We start from the raw sequence: 20,564 nt of genomic DNA on the forward strand, positions 1-20,564 counted from the left end.
CATAAATAAATTCAACTGGTATAATAACATAAACAAATCACCCCATGGGTGTTGACCACTCATGGGTTCTAATAGGATCACTCACAAACCAAGAGCATCAAGGTTGTATCCATCAGGGTGAGTCAAGGAAATCAAATGGGAGAGGCACTACATCATTCTCCCCAAAGATTAGGCTTACTTTCGGAAGTCTACAATCCAAGAATATAAACTAATCACACTAAGAGCAAAATCAAATCCAAACAACATTGACTTCTCTACAAGTCAAACCAAAATACTCCAAAGCTCACAATCCATCTTGTCAACCTCTAAATAGATCAATCATGAGAGAAAAGGGTGTTACATCAAACAAAGTTCCTCTAATAAGTAGGAGATAATTTTCACAGCAAGTCAAATTGTAATATTGCTATCAGGATTTAACTGTGTAATTTTGAGTCAAACTCATTGGCCCATGTTTCATGAGTAGTGATTCAACATGAATCCATCTCTCATGAGAATAAATGGAACACTTAGAACTCATTGGATCTAGGTGATGCTCATAGGGGTGAAGCACTGGGACTTCCCGGGAGGTTAGCCATCCCAGTACTACTTCAGCCTAAGTGGGCTTAACTATGGATTTTCCTCCATGGTTAAACTCAAAGTTTGCAACTCCATTTGAAAAACCTTCATCAAGTGTTGTGCCTTATGAATCATTCATTAGAAAGCCCCTTAAGCTCATCAATTATAAGTAGGAGATAATTTCCACAGCAAGTCAAATTGTGATATTGCTATCAGGATTTAACTGTGTAATTTTGAGTCAAACTCATTGACCCATGTTTCATGAGTATTGAGTCAACATGAATCCATCTCTCATGAGAATAAATAGAACACTTAGCACTCATTGGATCTAGGTGATGCTCACAAGGGTGAAGCACTTGGACTTCTCGAGAGGTCACCCATCCCAGTACTACTCCAGCCTAAGTGTGCTTAACTACGGAGTTTCCTCCATGGTTAAATCCAAAGCTTGCAAATCCATTTGCAAAACCTTCACCAAGTGCTGTGCCTTATGAAACTTTCATTAGAAATCCCCTTAAGCTCATCAATTGATAAGTAGGAGATAATTTCCACACCAAGTCAAATTGTGATATTGCTATCAAGATTTAACTATGTAATTTTGAGTCAAAATCATTGACACATGTTTCATGAGTAGTGATTCAACATGAATCCATCTCTCATGAGAATAAATGGAACACTTAGCACTCATTGGATCCAGGTGATGCTCATAGGGTGAAGCACCAAGACTTCCCAAGAGGTCACCCATCCCAATACTACTCCAGCCTAAGCGCACTTAACTATGGAGTTTCCTCCATGGTTAAACCCAAAGCTTGCAACCCCATTTTAAAAACCTTCACCAAGTGTTGTGCCTTATGAACCATTCACAAAGTTCCTCAACAAGGAACTTCCTATGTACTAGGAAAATCCATCTAGCCATAAACTCAATATTATGAGGCAAGGAACTTACCACTCTACCTTATCAATAGGTACCCAATTGCAACATGAACCTACCAAGTGACCACAATGATAGGTCAAAATAGTAAGCAAGGAGTGACTCAGCCTCTATGGTACAGAAAGCTGAACTATCATTAGAAGCTAGGGTTTCTTAACCCAACCAAACAAGGCGTCACCTTTCAAAAATGTTACAAAGAACTCCTTTAATTGACAAATTAATATGTTTAGCTTCATACCAACTCACAAGAGGGTAATGCATGTACAAGAATACCATGTCTCTCTAGACACATGCTAGGAAAGTTGCCCACAATCTTCCACTAAACTCAATCTCAAACCTCAAGTCAACCCAGGAAGAGCAACTTGAATGAGATAACATCCTAAAGATAAAAGCTTAGGGAAATAGAAACTACAAGGCATTAGAACTAGGAAATAATTCTCTCTCAACTTCCACAATAAATCAACCCAAGATGTGTTGGGAAGATCTCACAATTCCACCAACCATCTAAACACTCATCCAACACTAACTATGCTAGTGGCATAGCCATGCCAACCTACTCACTCTAGAGAAGTGAGCTCAAGGGGAAAACACCAACATTGAAGCTCACAACTAGGGTCAACCTTTTACTTGAACTAGGCCACACCCAACTACCATAAGATAACAACCACTAATAGTGAATGACTCCTGAGAAGCACATGGCCATAAGACCCATGTGTTGGAAATATGAGGAGTAACTAATAGGGGACGAGTGAATTACTTACCACAAAAACAAATCCAAGATCCCTTAAGATGTCAATACAATTCAAAATCAAAATCTTTTGAAACTGAAATATTATTGTAACTCAATTAGCACTAAATCACTCAGCTAACAAAGTAACTCGATTAATACTAAATATGTGCACTATTACTTGGTTAACACTAAACATGCAGATCTTATAATATTAAATGTGATTAACATTAATTAGCTTAGTTGCATAAACATAAAGCAAATAACATGAGCATAAGAAACACCAGGATTTAACGTGGAAACTCAATTTGGGAAAACCACCAATTGCAACTAGTTACTATTTTTCACTCTTCTAAAGTGAGTCCTATTAGGAGCCAACCCTATTAAGGGTTACAAAACACGTTGTTAGGCATGACCCTATTAAAGGATTTAAATCACCCTATTAGGAGTGGTCTTGTTAGAGGTCTTTAGACACTTCAATCTAGAAATGTCACCTTGTTAGAAGATTTGGAAAATAGTTGTTAAGCTAACTTTGTTAAGAGATTTGATACACTGCTACAATTATTAGAGAATAACAATGATAAAACTTGATTGTTGATTTCAAACCTCAATTCTGGCTTGAATACTTGATCCTCCTTAATCAAATAAAACTTTGTGGCTTGGTCAACTTATGATATTTTGATATCCTTTCAATTTGATTCCTTGATTTATCTTTTCAATCTCATACTTCTCTCCTTCAATCCCACAACTTGACCTTATACTTATATCATTTACCTTGTCAAATTAGCTTGAATACACTTTCAAATATTTAATATTCATCCCTTAAGTCGACTAGACCTAACAAATAAACTCATCAAACTAAATATATTGACTCAAGAAAATCCTTTGTTAGCCAACCTAGCTCAATCAACACTAACCTAGAAAAGATTTTCTTTAGACTTCCTTTGGTAACCAAGTGAACTTGATTAACACTAAATCTTGAACTGAATTCCCTTTGGTAACCATGTGAGGTTAGTTAACACTAGTTCCATGCTAACTTCTCTTTGGTGCCCGAGTGAACTCAGTAGACACTATCTTCCTGCAAACTCCCTTTAGTGCCCGAGTGAACTTGGCAGATACTAGATTTGGACTTACTTACCTTTGGAATGCTTGGTAGACACTGGAAACTATCTTCATTACATGAGTGGGCTTGACGGACATTGACTGGTAAAGACTTAACATTTTGTGTAACATCAAAGACTATATACAATTAAACAATTTTTTTAACAACCTCCCTCTTTGCCATTCATGGCAACACAATATGTCATAATACAATGAAATTATAGAGAAAAATAAAAGTAAGGATAATATCCTTACTTTCATTTTGATTCTCATCTATGAGAACTCCCTCTATTAGTGTAAACTCCCTCTGACATCAATCTCTCCCTCTAGAATGATTCTTTGATTACTTTGATTGCAGTTTCTCCCTCTGTCAACAAACTCTCCCTTTTGACAAGTCATGCCAAAAACATAAACAATTACAAAATTTATGGATATTGATAGAAAACTCTCCCTCTTTAACATCTCATGCCAAAGATAGCATTTAGTGAACTTCCCATGTACCTGATGTAATGATTCATATGTAATCTTCCCTTTACAATACTACACCAACTTGAGTTATCTTCATATGCTTGGTTGATGCATCACTAAAATCTAATTAGTGAGATTCAAATAGGGGAATGATTCCTAGCTTACCTCTTAGATACAAAAATGCATTCTTAGGTAATGGCTTGGTGAATATGTCTGTAATCTATTCTTTTGTATTCACATATTCCAATCTTACCTCCTTGTCTTGCACCAATTTTCTCAAGAAATGATACTTTATTGCAATGTGCTTGGTTTTGGTATGCATAACAAGATTCTTGGAAATGTTAATTGCACTCGCATTATCATAGAAAACAACAACTAGATCCTTGATTTCTTCCTTTGTACCTATCAATAGTTGTTTGAACAAAATAATATTCAAACAATTGATTGCTACAACAACATATTCTGCTTCTACTATAGATAGAAAGATATAATTTTTCTTCTTGCTTTTCCAAGACACTAGCCTATTTCTAAGAAAGAATGCTCCACTGCTAGTGCTCTTTCTATCATCAATACTTCATACCCAGTCAACATTAGTGAATGCTTTCAATTCAAAGTTGTCTCCTTTCTTGTACCACAAACCATAATCTTCAGCACCCTTTAGATACCTCATGATTCTTTTTATTTCCATCATATGATTTTCTTTTGGATTAGTAGAAAATCTAGCCACCATACCAACTACTAATGCTATATCTATTGGAAGATTGACAAGATTGGAAGATTGGTTTGATGATGATATGTTACATTCATGACTAAGTTTTTCATTGATGTCAACATAGCATGTTTGATGTCTTCTATGGTATTTGACAGAAGAACAACAACAAGATTAAGTTGATATGGATGACTAGTTGAGCATGATAACCGCCTGAGGTTATGGGAGATACTTTGGAGTATTTGGTATATGAAGTTAATGTTAGAAGCATAAAGGACAAGTCTAGAAGAAGATATGTAAGTTTTGGTGATGTTTGTTCTGAGATAGAGTTTACAGAGGCATGTTCTGGTACACTTGTTATATCTCTTAACAGAATTGATATCTTGAGGATTGAGGTTGAGGACATAGAGAAGACATGTTGAGGATGATGTGGCTAAGCTCGCTTGTCATAATATTGCATGTACAAAAAGTTATTCAAGTTGCAAGGTGGAAGATTAAGGTTATCGCTAAGTGTAATGTGTTCTTAGTGAGGTCCTATAATAAATAATTGAGGACTATCAGTTGACTTAGGAATTGTTTTATGGACTTGATATAAAGGAAGGACAGTTTCCTTTATCATGACATATGTGGATATGGTGATATGCGAATTGTGAATGTTCGGAAAGCAGGAGAGAATGCAGAATGCGAAGTTGAGCAGAGTAGTACGAAAGTGAAGGAAACTTCATTGTCGATGTTTTTTTGAGTGATCCAAGGTTTGGTATTTGGATCCAAGGTCTGTAACCTAGTCTACAATGTTTGATAGTGATCAATCCAGTTGACAGGATAGAGGAACATAAAGAGAAAAAAGAAGATACCAGTAAATTACTTGTTTTATCAATGACTCTTCTTGTAGTTGAAATTGCATGTTTGGGCAATGGGCTCTTCTTGCATACATTATACCACAACTCCTAGTAGGGTTGGAATCTCCTAACAAGGATTTAAAGTCTTCTAACAGGGACTCATTGTACTCAAAGTTGTAATAAACTCCTAACAGGGTCCATCCTCTAACAAGGAATATTTATATTAGTACATCATCTTGTGGGCATCATTCCCAATGAGGTTTTCCCTCTGATCAAGGGTTTCCCTAGACAACATATCTGGTGTAATTGTCTATGTGCATCTTTGCATGGTTGTTGTTTACTTTGATTGAATGGTTGAGTTTTCTTAATGAAGATGAGTGGTTTAATTATTGGATAATTGATTCACCCCCCCCCCCCACTCTCAATTATCTTGGTGGACTATTATTTCTAACAATCGGTATCAGAGCATCAAGTCCTTGAAGAAAAAGTTTAATAGCTTTGGGAGATACATGGTGAACATGTTCAAGAAAGATAGTCTGAAGTTTGATGGAACAACCTATGATAGCTAGAAAGAAAAGATGAAGACACATTTGTTGTGTATGGGTCCGAGATACTGAATCTTGACAAAATCAGCAAAGACAATCATCAAAGAAAAGGATTTGGAAACTTGCACCAAGATAGAAAGAGATCTTTTCATGTGTGACATAAGAGCTAGAGAAGCACTATTGACTGCACTTCCTGAAATTGAGTACAATCAGGTAAAATCACTTCCTACTTCACGTTTAATTTGGAAAGCTTTGGAAAATAGTTTTGAAGGTGATGCACATTCTAAGAAGTTGAGGCTACAAAGTTGGATTTGTGCATTTCAAGATGTTAAGATGATAGAAGATGAATCTGTAAGAACATATATAGGCAGGATATCAGAAATTATTGCAAGTATTAAAGCTCAAGGAGGAAACAAAGAAGATGATGAGGTTATATGGAAGATATTGAAGGCTTTAACATGACCATTCAAGCCAATAGTTCAGATGATATAGTTATTAATATCTTGTACGAAAGATTTGACAAAGGAGATATTGCTTGGAAGACTTGAAGTAGTTGAGAGAATGAACTTAGACAGTCCAAAGAATTGACCAGAATAGAAACAATGTTTAGTGCCTTGAATATTTGACCTAACCTATCAAGGAGCACAAGTGCTAGAGGAGATTTCGCTAGTAGCATCAAATCTAAAGAAGAAAGAAAGATTGATGAAGCAGTAGCCCTTTTGGTAAGTAGAGAAAAGGGAGGCAAGAAAATCTTTAAGTGTTGGACTTCTAATGAATATGGTCATTATGCATCTAAATGTCTTAAAAGGGAGAAAAAGTATAAGGGAAATCATAAGCCTAGAAAGGATAGAGATTGTTTGTATGCAAATGAAGAAAATGATTCTAATGATCAAGCATTAAGTGCTAGCAATGATAAAATTGGATTTGTGGCAATTAAAGAGGAAATTCCAAAGAAGATAGCTTTGGTATCACAGATTGAAAATAAATCTAATTGGATAATTGATATCGGTTGTTCACATCATATGGCTAGTGATATGAACAATTTTTTTGACTTCAAAAGTTAGGATGGAGGAACTGTCAGAGTTGGAAACAATGCAGCATGCCAAGTAAATGGTATTAGATCTAGAACTCTTGATGGTAAAACTAACACCGAGGATGTATACTTTGTTGATGTTTTAAAACACAATCTTTTGAATGTTGGACAACTAGTAGACAAAGGTTATCAGTTACAGTTCATAGAAAAAACATGCATGACCAGAGATAAAGATGGAAAGGTAATTAGAATAGGAATAAGATCTAGAGGTAATATATTTCAATTGAATCCTACTGAAATGACATGTTTGGTTGCAAAGATAGAAAATAGTTGGTTATGGCATAAGAGATTCTATCATATAAACTTTGATAGTATTTTGAGGACTAGTAAAATGTTTGTTGTTAGAGATTTGTTGAAGATTGTAAAGCTTACTAACACAATTTACAAGGAGTGTATTTTAGCAAAGCATAACAAAAATTCTTTTCCCAGCAAGAAGTTTACCACTACAATGAAGTTGGAGATTGTACACACATATCTCAACAGTCTTACAAAGACTAGAGGATTCTATGGTGAAAGTTATTTTATGATTCTTGTTTATGTTTTTTCTAAAATGATGTGGGTTGCATTTCTTAAAGACAAATCTGAGGCATTTGACAAGTTTAAGATATTCAAGAATAGAGTTGAGAATGAATTTTCTATGAAGATCAAATTTTTAAGATTAGATAGAGGAGGAGAATTTACTTCAAATGAGTTTAACATGTTTTGTGAGGAAAATGGAATTAAAAGATAGCTATCAGCTCTAAGAACCCCTGAACAGAATGACATTGCAGAGAGAAAAAACAAGTTTGTAATAGAAGAAGCTAGAGCTATGTTGGTAGAAAATGATGTATCCAAGATATTTTGGAGAGAAGTAGTGAATAGAACAGTCTACACTATGAGCAGAGTTCAAGTCGACAAGGATACAAACAAGACACCTCATGAATTGTGGTTTGGTCACTCACCTATAGTTAAGTATTTCATAATATTTGGAAGTAAATGTTAGATTAATAGAGATGATGACATTGGTAAGTTTGATGCTAGAAGTGATGAAGGTATGTTTCTTTGTTATTCATTGAAAAGCAAGGCTTATAGATGTTATAACCAAAGAACTAAGATTATTATGGAAAGTGCTAATGTAAGAATTGATGAGAAGTTTAGAGTACAAGAGAGAATAATTGATTACAATTCAGATGATGATGTTATTACTAAGCCAAGGAATGATGAGGTATTTCTTGAGACTAACAATGATTTGCATAATGAAGGAGAGCAAAGACAAGAAAAAAGGTCGAAACCTTCAGTAGAGCCAAGAGTTGAGATAACAACTCCTACTTCAAGAAAGAGCATGATAAAGAATCACCCATCTAAAGAGATCATTGAAAGCAAAGACAAAGATGTGATGACAAGAAGTAGAGTTAATGAAGAACTATGCTTGATATCTCAAGTTGAACCAAAGAATGCAGATGAAGCATGTAAAGATGGTTACTAGAAACAAGCTATGAAAGAGGAATTGGATTAGATAGTAAAGAATGAGACATGGGAATTGGTCCCCAGACCAGCAGATAAGAATGTGATAGGAACCAAATGGGTATTCAAGAACAAGATGAATGAGCAAGGAGAAGTTGTAAGAAACAAAGCAAGATTGGTATGTAAAGGTTACTCATAACAAGAAGGAATAGATTATGAGGAGACTTATGCTTTAGTGCCTAGAATAAAAGTCTTAAGATTATTCTTAGCCTATGCAACATAGAAGAAATTCAAAGTATGTCAAATGGATGTCAAGTTAGCATTTCTGAATGGAGAACTTGAAGAAGAGGTATACATTAAGCAACTTGAAGGATGTCCTTTGACAGATGACAAGGACATAGTTTACAGACTAAGGAAAGCATTGTATGGATTGAAGCAAGAACCCAAAACCTAGTATGCAAGGTTGGATAAGCATCTGATAAAGCTCAGATATAGCAAAGGTATGGTAGATAGTAATCTATATTAGAAAGAAACTAAAGACGGTTTGATGATTCTAGTAATTTTTTTGATGACATTATTTTGGAGGAAATGATGAAGAAAGTAAGAAGTTTGCAGAAGAAATGAAAAAAGAATTTGAAATGAGTATGATAGGAGAGATGAATACTTCCTAAGATTGCAAATAGTATAGAATAAAAGAATATTTATTTCTCAGACTAAGTACTTGAAGGATTTGTTGAAAATGTTTTGTTTGGAAACATGTAAATCTATTGGAACACCTATGGTAACTGGACACAAGTTATCTACAAAGGATGAGACACCTAATGTTGAGAAGAAGAAGTATAGATCTATGAACGGAGGTTTGCAATATCTAACTCACACAAGGCTGGATATAACAAATACAGTTGGAATTATTGCAAGATTCTAGGTTGATCCCAGAGAAGCACATTATGCAGCAGTAAGAAGGATATTCAAATATCTGAAAGGAACTTTAGAATTTGGATTATGGTATGACAGATCTAATTATTTTGCTCTAAGTTCTTATACTAATGCAGATTGGGCAGGTAGTATGGATGACAAAAAGAGCATTAGTGGAGGAGCTTTCTTTCTTGGAGGAAGATTGGTTTCTTGGTTAAGCAATAAGTAGGATTATACATCTCAAAGTACAACACAAGTAGAGTATGTTGCAACAACAAATAATTGCAACCAAGTAATTTGGATGAAGCAAATGCTGAAGGATATAAGGATAAAAATCAGTGAACATGTTGGTATACATTGTGACAATACAAGCATAGTAAACATATCCAAGAATCTAGTATTGCATTCGAAAACTAAACACATTTCTATTAAGTATCATATGTTGAGAGAAAAAGTTACAGAAAAGGAAATCATATTGGAGTATGTGAGAGCACTAAAGAGAAGATTGTAGATATATTCACTAAGGCTCTTTCCAAAGAGACTTTTGAGTATTTACGAGGTATGCTTGGGGTTATACCCCTTCCTACATTAGAGTAAGAAGATGTAAGAGTGCATCAGTCCAGGGTAACAAAACACCACTATTTGTTTGGATTGGATATTTTTGCTTCTTGTATGGGGGAGTATATGTGATGGACAAAGTCACTCAATACTCTTATTGATGTTGTCGATGTAGAGATGTTGGTTGTAGAAACCTTTGACATTGATGTCAGTGGGAGAGAGTTTCACATGAAAAACATAACATTGTTGGGAGAGTTTGGCATGAAAAATATTATACTATGGGGGAGAAGAATTACAATGGGGGAGAAGTATTGTAGGAAAGTATTATAGTTTAGGAGAAGTTTAGCATGAATTTGTAATAATAGTTTGGTACTGAGCACATTGAAGTATATCAATGGGGGAGTATGATTGATGAAGAGGATTTGAAGAATATTTATCTTTTGTTGATATTCTTGGAACTAGATGTTTTTCATCTATGTTGCCATTAATGCCAAAGGGGAAGATTGTTGGAACATTGGCAAGATTGGAAGATTGGTTTGATGATGATATGTTACATTCATGACTGAGTTTGTCATTGATGTCAACATAACATGTTTGATGTCTTCTATGGTATTTGATAGAAGAACAACAAAAAGATTAAGTTGGTATGGATGACTAGTTGAGCATGATAACCACCCGAGGTTATGGGAGATACTTTGGAGTATCTGGTATGTGCAATTAACATCAGAAGCAAAAAGGAAAAGTCTAGAAGAAGATATGTAAGTTTTGGTGATGTCTATTTTGAGATAGAGTTTATAGAGGCATGTTTTGGTAAACTTGTTATATATCTTAGTAGAGTTGATATCTTGAGGATCAAGGTTAAGGACATGGAGAAGCAATTTTGAGGATGACATGGCTAAGATTTCTCACCATAATATTGCATATATGAAAAGTTATTCAAGTTGCAAGGTGGAAGATTAAGGTTATCACTAAGTGTAACAAATTCTTAGTAAGGTCCTATAATAAATAATTGAAAAGAACTAACAATTGACTCAGGAATTGTTTTATGGACTTGGTATAAAGGAAGGGCATTTTCCTTTATCATGACATATGTGGATATGGTGATATGTGAGTTTTGAATGTTTAGAAAGTAGTAGAGAATGTGAAACGCGAAGTTCAGTAGGAAGTGTAGAAGTAAAGGAAACTTCATTGCCAAGGTTTTGCTGAGTGATCCAAGGTTTGGTATTTGGATCCAAGGTTCATGACCTGGTCTATAAGGTCTAACAGTGATTGGTCCAGTTGACAAGAAAGAGGACAATACAGAGAAAAAAAGAAGATACCAATAAATTACTTATTTGAGCAGTGAGCTCTTCTTGTAGTTAAAATTGCATGTTTGGGTAGTGGGCTCTTCTTGCATACATTATACCACAAATCCTAACAAGGATTCAAAGTCTCCTAACAGGGACTCATTGTACTAAATATTGTAAAAAACTCCTAACAGGGTCCATCCTCTAACAAGGAATATTTATATTAGTACATCATCTTGTGACATCATTCCCACCGAGGTTTTCCCTCTGATCAAGGGTTTCCCTAGTCAAAATATCTAGTGTAATTGTCTATGTGCATCTTTGCATAGTTACTGCTTACTTTGATTGAATAGTTATCTTGGTGGACTATTGTTTCTAACAACATCAAGTCTTGTATGCACTATATATTGAAGTTTTCCAATTATTGATTTGTATGTAGTTTGATCTACCTCTTTAGAATCATCGTCTTTGGAAAGCTTATGTCTAGTAGACATAGGTGTTCCAACTGGTTTAGAATCCTCCATTCCAAACTTCTTCAATATCTCCTTGATGTACTTTGATTGAGTAATATAGATATCATTCTTCTTCTATTGAATCTGCAAGCCAACAAAGAATTTGATCTCTCCAAACATTGACATTTTAAACTCTCTACTCATTTCCTCAGGAAACATTTACACAAATAATATTTTTTCAATAAATGATGTATCATCCAAAAAGATTTTTGCCAACAAAATATTCTTATCTAGTCCTTCTTTGATGTATAGGCTATTGTTATCATTAGTTCTTTGAAAACCAATCTTTATGAGATAATTGTGCAATCTCTCATATGAGGCTCTAGGGGCTTGTTTGAGACTGTACAAAGCTTTGTGTAATTTGCAAACCATATCCCTTTTTCTAGGATCAATAAAACCTTATGGTTGCTCAATGCAGACTTCCTCTTCTAAGATTTCATTTAGAAATGTCGATTTCACATGCATCTGATAAACTTTGAATCCTTTGTGTGCTACATATGCAAGAAGTGTTCAAACACCTTCTAGTCTAGCAACATGAGAAAAAGTTTCTCCATAGTCAATACCTCCCTCTTGAGCATAGCCCTTGCAAACTAGCCTTTCCTTGTTTCTTCAAACTTCTCCATTCTCATTCAACTTATTTCTAAATACCCATTTTGTGCCAATTACATTTTTGTCCTTGGGTGTAGGGACAAGAGTCCAAGTTTTGTTCCTTTCAATCTGATCAATCTCTTCATTCATTGCTTCAATCCAACTTTCATTTTCTAATGCATCTTTTACAGTTCTAGGTTCAAATTTAGTAAGCAAACATGTACCTTTTAATTTCTTCCTTATAATTGTGACTTTTGATTGATCTCCAATGTTTTTCTCAGGTGCATGATGCCTTCTAACATATCCAACAAGTCTAGGCTCCTTCTTTCTGAAATCACTAGATTCATCATGATCTTATAAATCATGCTAGGGTCAAACTGACTATGACTTGGGTCCATTAGACTATAAGTTAGTTTCTACTAGCTGAAACTTAGGTCCTTTTGAATGTGACTTGGGTCATTCAGACCGTGACTTGGGTTGCACTAGCTACAACTCGGGTTGAACTGGGGATTTTGGGGACTTGAGTGGTGAACACTATTGACTCCCAATTGCATTAGACAAAGTTTCAGGCTCATAGTAAACAAATTTTTTGTAGTTTTTAGGTTCCTTACTACTTTGTTCTTCACTTTTTTCTACAAACTCATCAATCTTCACACTTGTACTTTTTATAACTTTATCAGTAGATAGATTTAGACATTTATATGGTTTGCTTTTATTGGAATATCATAGAAATATGCCTTCATCACTTTTCACATCAAATTTTCATTTCCTTGATTCCTTCAGGATATAACATTTGCATCCAAATACTTTGAAATAACAAACATTAGGTTTATAGCCATACCATAATTCATAAGTTGTTTGCTCTTAATATTTCATCAACTAAACTCAATTAAAGGTATGAACTATAGTGATGATTGCTTCCTTCTAGTATTTGATAGAAATGTTCTTCTCTATCATCAAGTTCTTTGCAAAATCCATGATTGATCTATTCCTTCTCTGAGAAATGCCATTATATTGAGGTGTATCATGTGCAAACACTTGTCTTTTGATTCCTCTCTCATTAAAGAATTCATTAGAAATGAATTCACCTCCTCTATCTGATCTTAAACATTTCAATTTCTTTCATGTTTCTTTCTCCACTCCAGCCAAATACCATTTGAACTTTTGAAAAGCTTCTAATTTATCCTTCAAATACATATCTGTCATCATTCTAGAATAATCATCAACAAATAAGATAAAGTACTTATCCCCACAATAGCTTTCTATGCCAATAGGTCCACAAAGGTCTCTATGGACCAGCTCTAGCACTTCTTTAGAATGATAATTCTTGCTCTTGAAGTTTGTCTTTCGCATCTTACCAATTTGATAGTTCTTGCACATACCCATGTCAGCTTTCTTGAGGCTTGAAATGCCTCTCACTCTTATGTTTTTGCTTATATTGACCAGGTTATCAAAGTTCACATGACACAACCTTTTATGCCATAACCAACTTTCTTCTACTTGAGCTCGAAAATATGAACTTTTAGTTAGATCTAAGTAGAATAGGCTACCTTTTGTTTGATTTTTTGTCCCAACTAGATTTCCTTTCCCATCCAGCAGATCGACCTTTCCATTCATGAATTCCACCTTGAATCTAATGTTATCAATTGGGCCACACTAAGTAGATTATGCTTCAGTCCTTCCATCCAATAAGCATTATCATACTTGAGATTATTGGTTAGTGCAATACAACCTTTTCTCTTAACATAACATGGTTCATAATTGCCAAATCTATTCCACCATCATAGTGTAACAAGTTCTCAAATTTAGATTTATCACCAGTCATATGGTGAGAACAACCACTATCAATAATCCATGTATCATTCTTACTAACATGTGAGATAATGGCCATCTTATCATTCTCATCATCTAATTCATCCTTGATAGCAATATAGATAATTTCATCCACATCACTATTATCAGAATCTTTAGCAATGTAATAAGATTTCTTACCTTTGTCCTTGTAGTCTTTGTAGCTTTTCAAATCCTTCTTGCCTTTGTACTTGTCATGCTTGTTTTCTTCTTTAACTTCTCTATTTGGACACAATAATGTGACCAACTTCTTCATAGGAAAAGTAGATTAGAGGAATTTTACCTTTGTACTTTCCTTTGCCCTTGGGAAATCTTCTTGCAAGTAATGTTTCAATGACTTCAAGATCACCATTAGAACCATCTTCATCTTCACTATCAGATTGCCTTTTAGATTTTGTAACTTTCTTCTTGAGTGATAACTTGGCTCAAAATGTAGACTCAATGTTGCTAGACTTAGGAACATAGTTATCTAACTCAAATGTTGTCAACCTTCCCACTAGTGCATCCAAAGTTATATCATTCTTGGGATTGCATCTCATCTCTTGAATTGCTAAAACTCTAATTTCATATATAGGAAGAAGTTTTCTGAGTACCTTGCTTACCACTATCTCATCTTCTATCTTTCCTCCTAAGGCTTTGATTGTACACACAATAGCTTTGATTCTTTCACTATATTTTGAAATGTTTTCATCATCTCTCATCTTCATCTGATTAAATTAACCTCTGAGACTTTCTACCTTAGCTCTCCTCACATTGTCATCTCCTCCATAGATGGCTTTTAGCTTGATCCACATCTCATAAGTAGTACCACAATCTTTGACTTCATCAAATTCAACATAGTTGAGAGTCGAGGCAATATCAATCATCATAATGTTACGATTCTTCTTTTCTAGTAATTTCTTCAACAATCATAGTTCCAGTAGGTACCACATACTTGGTGTCTAGGTACTTTAGACCCGAGTCTCCAATGGTTTCCAAATGCAATCGCATGAGTTCCTTCCATGCCTTAAAATTATCTTTATTTAGCTAAGGGATATCTCTTCTGTAAGACATCTTGATCTTTAGCTTAGGTCCTTGAAACCTTATCTAAAAGCACCAAAAGCTCTAATACCAATTGTTGAAAATATAAGAGTAGTAACTGAGATGGAAGGGGTGAATCGATTACCACAAAAATAAATCTAAGATCCCTTAAGATGCCAATACAATTCAAAATCAAACTCTACTAAATCTAAAATACTGTTGTAACTTGATTAGCATTGAATTGCTCGGCTAACATAGTAACTCACTTAATATCGAATATATGCATTGTTACTTGGTTAATGTTGAACATACATACCTTATGATATTAAATGTGATTAACCTTAATTAGCTTAGTTGCAAAAAGATAAAGTAAATAACATGAACACAAGGGACACCAGGATTTAATGTGGAAACTCAATTTGGGAAAACCACCAATTGCAACTAGTCACTATTTTTCACTCTTTTGAAGTGAGCCCTGTTAGGAGACAACCCCATTAAAGGTTACAAAACACACTATTAAGTGTGACCTTGTTAAAGGATTTGAATCACCTTGCTAGAAGTGACCTTGTTAGAGATCTTTAAACACTTCAATCTAGAAATGCCACTTTGTTAGAGGATTTGGCAAATAGTTGTTAAGCTAAATCTATTAAGAGATTTGATACACTACTACAATTATTAGAGAGTAACAATGATATGACTTGACTGTTGATGCAACTGTATTGCTGATTTTAGATCTAAATTCTAGCTTGAATACTTGATCCTCCTTGATCAGACAAAACTTTGCAACTCGATCAACTTAGGATACTATGATATCCTTCCAATTTGCTTTCTTGATTTATCTTTTCAATCCCATGCTTCTCTCCTTCAATCCCACAACTTGACCTTATATCATTTACCTTGTCAAGTCAGCTTGAATACACTTTCGAATATTCAATATTCATCCCTTAAGTCGGCTAGACTTAACAAATAAATTTATCAAACTAAATATGTTGACTCAATAAAATCCTTCGTTAGCCTACCTAGCTCGGTCAACACTAAACTAGAAAACTTCAGACTTCCTTTGGCAACCAAGTGAACCTAGTTGACACTACATCCTAAATTGAATTCCCTTTGCTAACCAAGTGAGATCAGTTAACATTGGTTCCATGCCAACTTTCTTTGGTGCCCAAGTGTACTCGACAGACACTGTCTTCTTGCAAACTCCCTTTGGTGCCCAAGTGAACTTGACAAACACTGACTCTGAACTTGATTATCTTTGGAATGTGTGGCAGGTAGTAGAAATTTTCATCATTACCAAAGTGAGCTCGACAGACATTGACTGCTAAAGACTTGACATTTTGTGTAACATCAAAGATACTATGCAATTGAACAATTTTTTTCAACACCATGATCATAGATCAAAGTACTCTAAGCACAAGATCATGCAATAATTCACTAATCAATAAATTATCTTCACTCTAGGAGCCACCAAGAGCCAACAGAAACCACCATGAGCTGCTAAGAGCAATAACCTTCATATCCAAGCTCCACTTGACTCTTCTCAAAAGAGGTCAAAACGGATCTACACAAGTTCTATGACACAAAGAACCTAAGGCTAGCTAAGGACCACACAAAGGAAAACTCACTGGAGTATCCAACAAGGTAGAAAGACAACCATCCTAGTTGCTAAAGAACGCAAACAACCAAAATGTCTAAATCCACAAAAGAGGAGGAATACTAACAAGAAAATATCAACTCACGCTAAAACTAAATAGTCTCATTTACATGACCAAAATTAAGTCAATCATCTATAAACAGTTATGAATATTTGAATTTGAAATAGAGAAATACATCAAGAATAAATTACCATCTAACAAGTATGTACTTTTATAAATTGTCTTTCTCTTTTGTAAAAACATAACATTTATCAACATTGAACCAAATAAAAATGTGTTACAACTTTACATCTAAACACAAATACACTTGTATTCTCTTCACAATGTTATCCCTTGTACATACTATTAGCAACTCGAAATGAACATGATAGAGTCACAACACATAATTGGGTAGCACTAAAAGACATTCAAAATAGTCACCATGAAACAAAATAAAAGCCCAAATGGGGGGAATAATCAATTCCAACATTAAATCTAAAAAATACACATATTTTAGAAATAAATCAAGTGTGACAACTGTGACAAAGAGAGTGATAGAGAAATTTTGATGACTAGTCCAAGTAAGGAAAATACCAAAACAATGCTAGCCCAAACAACATGTGGAAAGCTCACCAACCAAATTAAATAAGGCATCACTGAATCACAAGAGGGATTAACCACCACATGGTGCTAAGTAATACATCTTCTTAGCATCATTAGAGAACACACTCACACACATCAAACAACATAACATTAATGACTTAATGCATATGCATACTACAATATTTTCCTTAATTCATTTCCATGCAATGCAATATTATAATACCAAAAAATATCACTACAACATTCAAAAGCTTAAGAAAAAAACATTTTGTTGATTTAAGTCATTAGCCCAAATGATCCAAAGCAACAAATTAATCCTTTTCTAATGATTTCAAGATACACACTCATTTCTCAATGAAAGGAAACATTTCATTACTATAATGAAATAAAAATGAATTAAAACTAAGATTCATTTATTTAATTTCAATAGGAGAAAACAAGACTCACAATGCACCATACTCCACAAGGAGCAACACAAGATGCACTCAAGGCCAACTAAGGACATTAATTAGTGACTATGTTAATGGGGTCACACAACCAACCAACCAAACTAAGACACAAGGGTCATTGACCACTCAATCCATGAGAAACAACCAACAACAGGGTCTAGTATGCTCTGATGAGGTTCTCACCAAGGGGTATCATCCCTCCTTGAAAGGTACACAAGATTGAAAGATTCAGTTTCTTCTCCTTACACTACTCAAGTCACATCTACTGGATCAAAAAGTTTATCCCAAGTACATACCCAAGCAATAAGATATCACGAGATCACAAAAATATACTCACACTCACACAACAACAATCATCAACCATATGGGAAACATATACACATAGATCCCAATGTTTGAACATGGGCTTTAATACTAGATGTAATGCCCCGCCTGGAGATCCTTGGAAACAAGGATACATTAAGACAAACATGTTATTTTTAAAGATAAAGAATAGATACATGCAACTATAAATATTTGATCACAAAGATCACAACAAAAGACTAAAACCAACCACCAAAGATCCCCAATCGTTCATCACTAACAACACTTTCATTTCCATCTACATGAGTTCAACATACAAGTCTCACTCCATTAACATACTAACAAGGTAACACTTTAAAAAAAAAAACCCAAACTCAAATTTCTAATGACTAACCATAAAGGTTCATTTACCATGAGTCTAGAGCATAAACAAATTCCTGAATAACCATCTTGAGATTAGGCTAAGTCTGAATCCTGAACTCCTGAAATAAGACTAAGTCTGAAATCTTGTCAACTTTAGGATTTTGGAATTTTTACTTTAAGTCATAGAGAGCTGGAACCTATCTCAAATGAATTGTCATATATATAAAATATATCTTAAGTATAAGGAAGAAGAGTAAATGAAGAATATTATGCCACTTATATTTTATATATAACCAAGGATTCTAAAGAAATAGTACAATACTTTGCATAATTACAGTACGATACTTCTTCTTACTATGGTACAATACTTTACCAATATTGTACGATACTTCTAGCAATTGAGGATGATATTTCACAAGTATCGTATGAGATGTTGTTCTAGTGTCATCCAGGAACAAAAATAATGTTTAAAGGTTAAGCTAGGAAGCAAATAGGGTTAGAACCTCCACATCAACGAGTACCAGAACCACCAAACTCGAGGAACAAACACTCAAGAGCATAAAAAGCATAAAGAAGATCTAAATTACTCACATAAACAACATGCTACTCTAATCCATGATAAGTTATATTGCAATGAGGTAAATAAACATCTCAAGAAGGAAAGCGAAAGCATGGAACAACCAAATCAAATTAACTGTGCTTATTTGCTCCCTACCATAATGGCATCATGAGACTTTAAGGGTCCTAGCCATACCCCCGAGCATGAAATCTCAACCTACCAACAAGATTGTTGGTGTTGTCCTAGGAGATCTTTCTTACCAATAAACCATCAATAAAACCACATGAAACAAGTATATTTAATACACTAATCTACCAATAGCATCTCTAATCCAAAGCAGTGGTAAGAAATATCAACTAAGAAATAAGATATAACATCATGATAAAGGAATACAACAAGTAAATATACTGATCATCATCTAAAACATGATATCAAGACATCCAAGATAAAACATAAATTACAAGGAAACATACTCCGGATAAACAAAAGTACCAAATAAACATCAAGCACCGACCTCCATAGAAAGCAAAATGTCTCTGTACACCGATCCTCAATAGTGGTATAGGTAGCTACACCTCCCAACCATGTGGTACCTACACGTCCACTCCCACCATGTTGATGCAGATAGTGACCTGACCACATTCACACATGACAATCATCCATGACCAACACACATGCCACTCAAGTATGATACCAACATCTATATGCTCATGAAGACAATGGATTACATTAGGTCATTGCTCATACCCATGAAAGATAACTATGTAGGGGCTCAAGTAGAGTGTAGATCGCTTGGCATTGGAGAGCTCAAGCTAAACATGTAAGATAAATCAACTCCCTTGGGAGGCCACATACCTAGTGTGAAATGAATCCCTCGGGAAATTATTATACTGTGCCCTCTCAAAAGCTTCCATAGAAGACTGCAAAATGTACAGACACCACACACCCTTAGACCGATGAATCAGAGAATGTTCAAGTGTGTCCTTATCTTAACTAAGTTTCATTACCCATTATTTAATTTGGTTATCACCTATTTAAAACCTCTTCACATTAGCTTGTTGGCCCTAGTCTGGGGTAACATGAGAAGCCACTCCACCACCTACCTTACATACCCATTCTCATCACACAATGAGTGCCCAAAGGCAACGCAAGTTCCCAACCCAACCCCCAAATGAACAATCCCTCAACCAGCCTATATTTGGGAGTTTGGGTCTTGCAAGATCTTGTCATATGCACACACATGTGCTTCTTTGTGGGCACAACTGACTTCACAAATATAATCACATTAAACCAATGCAAGGGTTGGATATGAGAAGTGCAACAAATGATACAAGCATAACAAGCTCACTTAACTAACTTGCATCTAGGAGTATGGATTCTACATGAATCCTAAAAATGCAATAATTTACCAAGTATCATGAACTCACTCAATCAACCTAAATATGGGAGTATGGATTCAATATGAATCCCAATGTCCACAAAGTAAAATCATAACTTGCAAGGAAACATGAGATA

This window comes from Cupressus sempervirens, chromosome 5 (assembly GCF_028749045.1).
Source record: "Cupressus sempervirens isolate cs-2001-9-10 chromosome 5, ASM2874904v1, whole genome shotgun sequence".
In the NCBI taxonomy this organism is placed as follows: domain Eukaryota; kingdom Viridiplantae; phylum Streptophyta; class Pinopsida; order Cupressales; family Cupressaceae; genus Cupressus; species Cupressus sempervirens.